This window comes from Taudactylus pleione, unplaced genomic scaffold (genome assembly GCF_031769625.1).
Source record: "Taudactylus pleione unplaced genomic scaffold, aTauple2 ptg000520l, whole genome shotgun sequence".
NCBI classification, from domain to species: domain Eukaryota; kingdom Metazoa; phylum Chordata; class Amphibia; order Anura; family Myobatrachidae; genus Taudactylus; species Taudactylus pleione.
Window position 1 is genome coordinate 10708860 of NW_028284922.1, and position 11297 is coordinate 10720156.

Consider the following 11297-nt stretch of genomic DNA (forward strand, 5'->3'; position numbering starts at 1 on the left):
TCCTCCAAATTCCTTAGTGCTTCTTGTTCCTGTTCAGTCAGAAAGTGTTCCTCTTCTCTGTGGGCCTCATTAAGTTGTGTATCAGTAGCTTGAGACCCATCCTTATCTCCTTTATTGGCAAAAAACTTGGTGAGAAGTAGTTTTCTCCCAAAAAGTCTAAGATTTTTCTCCCATTGGAAGCGATTGAAACCCTTTGATGGTGAGAAAGTGAGTCCTTTCTTTAATACATTTATCTGTTCAGATGTCAGGGTTCGTTCTGACAGGTTGATCACATTGAGTTCCGTTATAGATTTTTGTCGTTTCTTGTTGAGTAGCGTGCAGGAGATGTTGATTCTCATCTTTGATGATTCCTTCCTCTTCTTGCCCCCTCTCCTCGTCTTTCTCTTGGGGCTGTCTGCGTGTAATCCAGGCTGCCTCTAAAAAAGGAAATCTAGGTTTCGTACTGTTTCTTAGGGATGTGATGCTTCTATGATCCTGATCAATAATTTCATTACCTGAGGACTCCAATTCAGATGAAGAATAATACTCTGTCGGTTTTGATGTTAAGTCCTTATTTGCTCGCCATCTGAATATCCTCCCTGTATGGAAGTCCCTTTTTGTCCCTGATAAACTTTTGTTTTTTCCTCTCTATAATGGTTGTTTTGTACGCCTCTAGATCTTTATTATTGTTCAAAACACTTTTGGAAGTTGCTGTTAAGTTCCCACGTTTTCAATTTCTTGCCAATCTCATTGATTTCCCTTTCACATTCCTCAGAGAGCCAAATTGTTGTGTTTAATGAGAACACTTATTAATTCAATGGAACATTTGAGGAGAGAATTCTCCCATTCTTTTTTCAAAGCATCAGTCATTAATTCAAAAGCTGGAAAGACTTTGGGGCGTAAACCCCTCGGAGCTATCTTATTTTTCAGATAATTTTTCAGGCTCGTCAGATCCCAGTTTGTCCTTACTTGTTTCTGTAATAGCTTTCTAAGTCTCAGAAAGTCTCCTTCCCAATTGGGTTCAGGTCCCGTTGTATGGGGGTACTTGGAAAAACATTCTCCAAGTCATCCGTCTTTCTTTTGAATGATAATTCAGATAACAGATTGAAACTTGTCATGGTATAAGTGGCGTCAGATCATGTTATTTTTCAGAAAAATTTATATAAAAAGATTCGAATAAGCTTGTGTCTGTGCTTGGATCAGAGCTGAGATAGATCTCAGAAAACTTGTCTATGGTCCAAAGTGATTTAGAAATGATCCCGCACAGGACAAAGATAAATAAAAATATGCTCAAACCAACTTATCCTATAATTGAATAGTTAAGTGGAGTACTATTTATTTACGGATTGGTGGTGCTCCCTAGGAATATGTGAGAAATAGTCCACAGGTATATACGATATTTAGCAAAGAGCTAAAAAAAGAAATTCCTTTTGTGGGGCACTCATTTTTTGTTAATTGAAATATGTGATCGTAAAGATAATATACATTAAGATATAACCTTTATTGGCTACACTTTTAAAATAGAGGGGTTCAAGACATTAGACTCAAAAAAAGTTTTCCTTTAAAAATGACGAGTCTGCCCTCAATATACACACATAACATGTAATAAATATTATATAATAAACACACAATGTGATATGGTGATAATTGGTGCTTATATGAATACACAAATATATAAAATCATAATATGGCGGTGAATATATTATATATAAATATGTCTGACTACCAAGGAATGTAAACAAAGGGTTCTAACAAAAGAAATATAGAACCCACGTTTATATCAAAGTATCAAATGATATGTTACTCCAGAAGTTATTTGCCACAGCTTATTGACCTAATACCTGTACTCTAGGTCACAAACATATCTATCTTAATATGAGCTAAGAGTACTGAATGTGTCAGTTAGCAATTAATTCATATATCACTGTTTGAATTTTTACATATAATCAAATCATCAAGAAGTAGTCAATCAGAAAATTACTGATAACCATCAGCACTCGAAACTCCTTTTGATGCAGAAAGATTAAGACACATAGGGCTATAGCAACAATCTGGAAGATAATTAGACATATGAATGATTAAACCCACATGTTATGCTCTTTTATCAGTGGGGCAATAACAACAGTCTAGGTGCTATATAATCAAAGCATCAAACGGTTGTCAATCAGAAAATTGCTGACAACCACCAGCACTTGAAACTCCCTTAAATGCATGGAAATTAAGACACATAGAGCTATAACAACAGTCTAGCAGGTAATTAAACATATGATTGATTAAGCCCACATATTAGGCTCTATTATCAGTAGGGCTATAACAGCAGTCTAGATGCTACAATATATGCATATTTTAAGTAGTGTGCCTTATTTTCACAGATAACCAGATATGCAGTGTTTATGACAGGTAACCCGTATATTGTGCTCTATTGATGGCAGAGTGTATCAGCAGTCTAGGTAAAGAGTACAGCACTTAAGATGTCTCTGTCCCCTCTGCTGTCGGGCGTCTATCCGAGAGGACACCAGATGAGAGAGGGACTCCGACAGTGCAGATGGAAAAGATAGTGTGAGAGGGTCCCATGCCAGGCGTTGGGTAGCCTCTGTTACCATCGGCATTGCAGAGACTAGATTCACGTGGGAATGTCACTTGCACTGAAGGAAGGTACCTGCTGTGTGGTAATTACTTGGGGATCTCCTTGGTGGTAAGTGTGCTGCCCCACAGAATCTTGCTAGAGGCTGGTAAAATGCGTGTTTCGCCTCATTAGCTTGTTCACTTACAGCCTGACGCTCTGTCCAGGTGCCGCTATCATATGTAAGTCCGCGACCAATCAGCAGGCAGTAAGCTTGATAGACGGAAGGCCTAACCAATAGGCTTTTCGGACCTCAATCCTCATGTTAGATTAGTTAATGGAGGTATAAACCAGCAATGGAGTTTAACCCTTTGTGTTCAGGGTAGATGATAACAGAGGGATATGTAAACCAATAACCTTTTATGTATAAGATAAGTAATCATAAACAAATATACTGTGCTTATATACAAGTATTACCAATATAAAACACTGATTGTGATGTTCTTAATATTTAGGTGGCATATGGGGTTTATTGCCTACCCCATATCATCCAAAAAGTTATTGTGAGGTATCCTACCTAAGTTAATCCTCTTTACTAAATATCTTATATACCTACGAAACAATGTCAGGGCAACTAGACCAGTCCTGAGCATTATCATAGGGTTACAGTCCGGTATTATATTCAGCATCTGTAAAAGATTGTGTGATTTTTTTTTTTATATATATATTTTTTTAATTATTATTGTTTTTTTTATAATGAACCAATTTCATAGTTGTAAATAGGCTGGTGACTTAATTTAAAAACAAACGCAATGACAGCCCTAGTGTCACCCAAAGATTGATAGAGTACTTATAATGTTTATTGTCTTCCATAATGAGAAAATATTCTAATCACTGTGTCTTCTACTTCTAGGTGCAGTATTATTATACTCTGAGAAAACGCTACTCCAGCCTGTGCAGAATGTAGGACACATTACTGGCTGATGCACAGTAAAAGTTGATGGATTTTCCAGAGGATTAAAACATCCTTCCAAGAACATTTTCATGCAGACTTTATAGAAATCTTCACAAATTATTGATTTGCAACTTCTTACATAAACCTGTCACTTACAAGAAGCAATGCTATGCACAGTGGAACAATGGGGTTATTGACTAGTGATTACACTAGACTTAATTTTTGTATGAATACATTTTTTATTTCTACTCACTATTTATTATGGTATTTTAGTTGTACATGTTCTGTAAAATGAAAGAAAAAACGGTGATCACATTACCACTGAAGGTTCACTTGCATAGTCAATAAAAGTAAACAATGTTTAATAAAATATATTGTGCTCCCATTGTTTGACGAAGATACTTTAAAAATGTATTATTATTATTAAACAATGATATAGTATGTGTATAAGGATCCTATTGTCCATACACAGGCCATGCAACCATATGTTTAAGCTGAACCCAATTTTCATGAGATTGCAGCCTATGAATTCAGTAGAAAATAGAGATGTGCGCCAGACCATGTTTGCTGGATTTGGCTCTGATTCGTCGTCCAGATTTGGATTTGCCAAACCGGCGTGGCTGGTTTTGGATTTGCATTTTTTGTTTTTGAAATTTGACAAAAAAAGCTAAAATTACATAATTATGGCCATTTTTGTTCCTAGAGTATTATTAACCTCAATAACATTAATTTCCAGTCTATTTTGATCACCTCACAGCTGCCAAGGAGTCAGACCTCTTACGCACACTGGGGTAATACAGTGTACTGGGGTGCAGTGCACAGGACTGCACAAATACAACATTTTTTAACTTTTTTATGTAATTTATAAAAGACAAAATATGGAGTCACACAGTGAACGCAGTGGGTGGGGCCTGCGGCATCAGAGCAGCACCACTGTGATGGAATTAGACTAAGGAGATTGGACACAGTCTGCCACTTGGATGGACACAGTGACAACACAGCCCCTTAGAGATGGACACAGCCCCACTTGCACAACACAGAGCAGAGCACAGCATGCAGAAGCGTGACTAGACTGGAGTGAGTGATGCCGAGTCCGGGGCACGGCTCCTTATATGGAATCCATAACCGAGGAGAATCCAACGCCGGGAGGATGACGTTTGGCCTCGATCTGACATCCTGGTGGAAAATCCAGAGCCAGGACTCTGATGCGTCTCGGATTAAGAAGTTCGGAGCGGTCCGGATTACCTTGAATCATCTCAACTCTAGTAGAAACCAGCAGCAACACTGAGGTACAAGGCTTTGTTCTGTGCTTTTCTACCTTTAGGCTAAGATGTGGATTAATATCCTAGAAGGAACTGGCAATGCCTCTGATCATGGACAGTCTGCCTCTGGCCGACAGAAGTAAGCTCTGGGGAACCCAACCCCATTATTATAAAACTGAATACTGCCGCTAGTTCCGCCTCTGACCCAACATCCCTCTCCCAGCACAGCACCCATCACACAGCAGCACAGATCACAGCAGCAGCCAGCAACACCCATCACCCATAGCAATCCTCATCGACAGAGCTGTAACTAGATATTTTAGTGCCCTGTGCCAGCAAGAGCATTGTTGTCCCCACCCCCCATATTTTAAATAGAGGCAACGTATGCTGAAGGCGTGACCACACAATAGTACCCCCAAGTAGCATGGCCTCACAATAGTACCCCCAATTCAAATTACAACACACATTAATGCAAGCTTATTCACATTACGTTAAAGGATAGTGGTCCTGATTCAGAGCCGGGCGCTCCGACAGAGCGCTCGCTCTGAATCAGGGCCGGCCTTCTGGTTTTTTTAGAGCGGCCTCCTTGCCGCTCGCATAGGTGTGGGTGACCACCCACAGCTATAGCGAGCGGCCATGATGATGGTCGCGATGGTCAAGACCATCACGACCATCGGGCTTGCGACGAGACCCTTGTGGTAGGGTCTCGTTGCCGCAAGCCCAAGAGTGCTTTCGGCTCTAACAGAGCCGAAAGCATTCCCACTGACATTACTTTTGATGTCAGTGGGGCCGGCCCCAGACAGTAGGCGTTCCCATGGGAACGCCTCCGTCTGGGCAGCCACGCCCCCGGCCCGCCCACCAAAAGGGGGCGTACTGTCACTCAACATCGACAGCACGCCCCCTTTGGTACGAGACCCGGAGCGACGGTTTGCCAGTCGCTATCCAGGTCTCGCGCATGCGCACGACGGAACCGGCTCCGTCGTGCGCATGCGCACTGGGGCACCATCAACCCGCTTGCGAGCGCATAGCGCTTGCGAATGGGTCTGAATCAGGCCCAGTGTCCCTTATTCGTGTTACACAGTAGTGCACCTTATTTATATTACACAACATGGTGTCCCTTATTCACATTACGCCACACAGTAGTACCCCTTTATCTTATACACGTTACGCCTCACAGTAGTGCCTCTTATTAACGTTACGTCACACCATATTGCTCTTTGTTCACATTACACCACACAGTAGTGCTCCTTATTCACATTACACACCACAGTAGTGCCATTTATACATGTTACGCCACACAGTAGTGCACCTTATACACATAATGCCACATATTAGTACACCTTATACACATGCCACACAGTAGTATACACATGTAATGCCCCTTAAACATTATGCCACACATTAGTAATGCTCTTATACACATAATGCCACACACAAATGCATCTTACACATTATGCCCAACATTAGTAATGCCCTTATACATATAATGCCATATAGTAATGCCCTTTACACATTATGCCACACATTATTACTCCCTAAACTCCCCACACCCCCTGCACAGCACTCATCCAGCCAATAAAACTGTGACCTCATCACTTCAGCCTGCCTGGACTCTGCCGATATTGAAGCCGCCATGCTTGTACTCCTCAATCTATGCTTAGCTCAGCACTGTATGTCTCCCTGCTAACAGGCTCAGTGTGCATTGACTCTGCAAAGGCCCATAGGAGGAGGAGCTGTTGCACTGGGCATGTGCAGTAGCCCTCCTTCAGCAGCCATTTTTGTTACTGCCTGCTGTCTCCCCGCTCCCACTGCTGCCGGCTGTATGAACTGCCGCCCGACCGGAGCTGAATTGAGAACTCTGATCGCAGTAAGGCAGTAGCAGAGCTGCCGACACTGTCTGCCCGCCCCGCTGCTGCCTGCTGTCAAGCTGAGCCACCTTAGGCTTGGAATGCATGCCCCTTGGCATTCCAAATGCCCTAGGCATTTGCCTAGTTTGCCTATGCCTAGGGCCTGCTCTGTTGCCACCTTTTACCATCTCCTCTCTGGGAGATGCCCGGAGAGGAGACATAGCTGGACACTTTGGGGGCGGGGCTGGGTTCCTATGTCATTAGGTCCTGCTTCCATCACTGTAATCTGCCACAAATCACGGGACCGTGATGAGGGGGTGGGGCTAAATGACGCATGATCACATCTAGCTCCGCCCCTCCAAACCGAGAAACAATTACTGGCAATTATGCAGCAATTCCCAGCAATTATCTCCCCATCTTGCCCTGTGGGATGCGGGAGATCTGTATACTTGTCCAGGAGTGTGGGGTGCTACCTGAAAATTCGGGAGCTTCCCGCAATACCTGGGAGAGTAGGTAAGTATGCCTTACAGGGAGATGAAGATTTTTGTCCCATCAGCGCGGCTTCAGCGGATCCTATGGTAAGGGACCCAAATAGCCTCATGGTGAAGTTGGAGGCCTGAAGACCCTAGTCTACACTGGAACCTTCTGGTCCTGGAGCTAAGAGACAAAGGGGCCTTTGCACATTTTCTATTTTTGCACTGGGTGAAGAAAGCATAAATCCTGGGGTTTCTATATAAAAATGATTGGTTGCCTTCTCAGGATTATTGTATCAGCTCAAAAAATATCTGCCTGTACTGTGTGAAGACTACAGATACATTTAAAAACAACTGTGCTCAAAACCTTGAATGTGGCTGTCTGATCTTACTGTATATTAAAATGGCAGCATACCCTGGATTGTTCCACCTTTTCCTTAAAGGCAGAAGGTAGTGTGCAGGTTTCATTACACACACTACATGTACTGTATGCTTTTTTTCCTTGTATGTCACAGGCATGTTCATCTAAGCAAAGAATTATATCCAACAAAACATTTAATGCCACACAGATGAAGTAACTATGGGCCTGATTCTGATTTGGGAATAGGGTAAGATAGAGCAAGTAACCAGTGACGTGACTATAAATTTTGCTCCCCCCTGCCAAAAGAGTTTCAGATGCCCCCCCTCCCCCCGCCATAAAACAAACACACCCAAAGATGACGTTTAAGGTGTGTAGTTCCATGATACAGTACTGTCTCTGATGACACAATAAGTAATGCACCTTATAACACATTATGCCACACCGTAATGCCCTTACACATTAGGCCACAAAATAATGCCACGTATAACACAATGACACACTGTAATGCCCTTGTTACAAATTATGCCACACCGTGCCCCTTATACAGTGCCCCATGTAGTAGTGCCCCTTATGCAATGCCCCCTGTAGTAGTGCTCATTATGCAGGCCCCCTGTAGCAGTACCCATTATGCAGGCCCCCTGTAGCAGTGCCCCTTATGCAATGCCCCCTGAAGCAGTGTCACTTATGCAATGCCCCCTGTAGTAGTGCCCACATGCCATGCCCACAAGCTGTGACCCCTGTAACTGAGCCCATGCCATGCCCCCTGTAGTTGAGCCCATATGCCATGCCCTTGTAGTTGAGCCCATATGCCATGTCCCCTGTAGTTGTGCCCATATGCTATGCCCCCATATGCCGTCCCCTCTAGTTGAGCTCCCTCCCACACCCGTGTACCTCAGGTGATTCATGCTGCTCCACTTCGGATGAGCACTTCTTCTCCTCACAGGCAGCCAGGCACACAGAGAGGTGGTCCGATGCGGCGGCGGAGATCGCCTAACAGACACTAGAGGTCCAGTAGGACCTCTAGCATCTGTCTCCTCCTAGGCAGCGGCCATTTTTGGAGGGGCATTTTCAGACGATTTCATGCAGTCGGCAAGTCCACATGGAATCTGCAGCCCCAAGCCACCACGTCCCACAAGCCTCCGCTCCCCCAAGCTACCACGGGGTCTGCGGGGGCTGTAATTATGCCACTGCATGTAACTGTGTACCTGGACACACCATGTTGCAATACAAGGGGTGCAAATACTTACACTTTTTTTGCATGTAGAGTAAATACTGGCTGCTTTTGCACGTAGCCCGCAAATACTGGACAGCTTTATTTTTACAATTTAGAATTGTTTGGACAAACTCTTTCCACATCTAAATCTCTGCACAGTATACACCTGCCCCACCTGCAGTGCAACATGGTGTTACCAAGGTGCACGGTTACTTGCACTTTCTTGCTCTATTCCCAAATCTGAATCAGGACCAATGTCTTTTTGACTCTGACAAAAATATCCTTAAATACAGTAAAGCTTAAATTTACTTACACAATATTCTAACAATTAAAATAAAAAATATTAATAAGAATCTGCAGAGGTGTAATTTACTTTCTGCTTTTTATTTGTACCCTTAAATCCTAAGTAAGAGCAATACTGTAGAGCCAAATAAAAGTCAAGACAATAAAGATCTTTAAAACATTATTCTTACACTGTAGACAAAGGGCCTGATTTAGAGCCGGACGCTATTTGCGCTCGCTCGTTCAGAAAAAGGGGCCTCTTTGCGGTCTGTTGACACCTCTATGTCTGAACGAGCGAACAAAACATGCGCTCGCTATTTTTTAAAAAACGCCCCCTGGCCGCTCGCATCCTACGTCATCTCCGCTGTTTATTAGATTAATCGAGTACATCGAAAGGCGTATGAACTGCTCGCAGTGCTTGTGGTAGGATTTTCCTACCGCAATCATGCGAGCAGTTCAGGCTAAAAGACAACCAAGTGACGTGGTCGATGACGCTGCTTTGTTAATTATGCACACCCTTAAAACGCCCGTTTTGACCGTTTTGCACGCCTGCGTTCGGATCTCCACTCCCCGTTTTCAAGCACCTTCCCCTGTTACCACCCACAAACGCCTCATCCTGTCACTCAAAATAGCAGGCATTCGCTATTTTGCGAGCACACAATTTCCGACCGCAATGACTGGTTCGCGCATGCGTATTACAACTAGGGATGTGCGCCGGACCATTTTTGCCGGATTTGGATTTGGTTCTAATTCGTCGTCCGGCTTTGGATTTGGATTTGGATTTGCCAAACTGCGGTGACTGGCTTTGGATTTGGATTTGGATTTTTTTACAAAAATTGACAAAAAAAGCTAAAATCACATAAATTGGTCTTTTTTTTCTTCCTAGAGTATTATTAACCTCAATAACATTAATTTCCAGTCAATTTAGACCATATCACAGCTTATAATATTGTTTTCAACATTATTGGCCAAAGGTTGCAGTGAGCTGACTGGTTACTAAGCGACAAAGCAGCGGCACAACGACACAGACACCACAGTATAAAGCACATCTATGACACATTGCCACACAGCAGTGGCAGAAATGAAAAGTAGTGCACCCACCCAGTGGGGTACGGCCAGCAGAGTCACAGTACTTGTTTACAAAGTGGGCTACGGCCCTAGGAGTCACAGTGCACAATCTTATTAGCATTACACCGCACATAGGGCCTGATTCACATTACACCATAAAGTAGTGTCTCTTATTTATGTTACGACACACAGTAGTGCCCCTTTTACACAATGCCCACAGTAGTGACCCTTTTACACAATGCCCACAGTAGCGGTGTCCCTTACACAATGTCCCCCAGCAGTGGTGCCCCCTATGCAGTCCCCTTAGTAGTACGGTCCACTATGCAGTGCCCCCAGTTGAATGCTCCCCAGTAGTATGCCCCCCATTAGCAGGCCCCCCCAGTAGTATGTCCCCCATTAGCAGGCCCCCCCAGTAGTATGCCCCCCATTAGCATGCCACCCAGTAGTATGCCCCCCCAGTAGTATGGCTCCCCCAGTAGTAGGCTGCCCCAGTAGCAGGCCCCCCCAGTAGTAGGCTGCTCCAGTAGTAGCCCCCCCTGTAGTATGGGCCCCCCCTGTAGTATGGCCCCCCCTGTAGTAGGCCCCCCCAGTAGTATGGCCCCCCCCAGTAGCAGGCCCCTCAGTAGTATGCCCCCCCCAGTAGCAGACCCCCCCCAGTAGTATAGCCCCCCCCAGTAGCAGGCCCCTCTGTAGTATGGCCCCCCCAGTAGTATAGCCCTGCCCAGTAGCAGACCCCCCCCAGTAGTGCAGACCCCCCCAGTAGTATAGCCCCCCCCCAGTAGCAGGCCCCTCTGTAGTATGGCCCCCCAATAGTGCAGATCCCCCCCAGTAGTATGGCCCCCCCAGTAGCAGACCCCCCCCAGTAGTATAGCCCCCCCCAGTAGCAGGCCCCTCTGTAGTATGGCCCCCCCAGTAGTATTGCCTCCCCCAGTAGCAGACCCCCCCCAGTAGTGCAGACCCCCCCCAGTAGTATAGCCCCCCCAGTAGCAGGCCCCTCTGTAGTATGGCCCCCCCAGTAGTATAGCCCCCCCCCAGTAGCAGACCCCCCCAGTAGTGCAGACCCCCCCCCCCAGTAGCGCCCCCGGACCTTTGACAAGTAAAAAAATAAAAAAAATAAAACTTACCTGTATCCCCGCTCCCGCGCCGTCCGCTCTGTCACACGCTGAGGAGGGAGCCGGAAGACGGAGCTCATGTGTGAGCTCCAGCCGGCTCCCTCCGTGCAGCAGCCAATGAGAGTCTGTGTGACTCTCATTGGCTGCTGTAACAAACACACAGCTGCCGCTGGCGGCTGTGT

At 44.9% G+C, this 11297-nt stretch overlaps 1 protein-coding gene across 15 annotated transcripts in view; it reads left to right on the forward strand.

Moving 5' to 3' along the window:
• PROM1 (prominin 1) overlaps positions 1-3875 on the forward strand; it is a 238200-nt gene extending 234325 nt beyond the window's left edge. For all 15 annotated transcript variants that reach the window (XR_015870062.1, XM_088450647.1, XM_088450645.1 and 12 more), the window contains one exon: positions 3456-3875. The gene's annotated coding sequence lies outside the window, so the exon portion shown is untranslated. The remainder of the gene's footprint in view (positions 1-3455) is intronic.
• The last annotated feature ends 7422 nt before the right edge of the window (positions 3876-11297 follow it).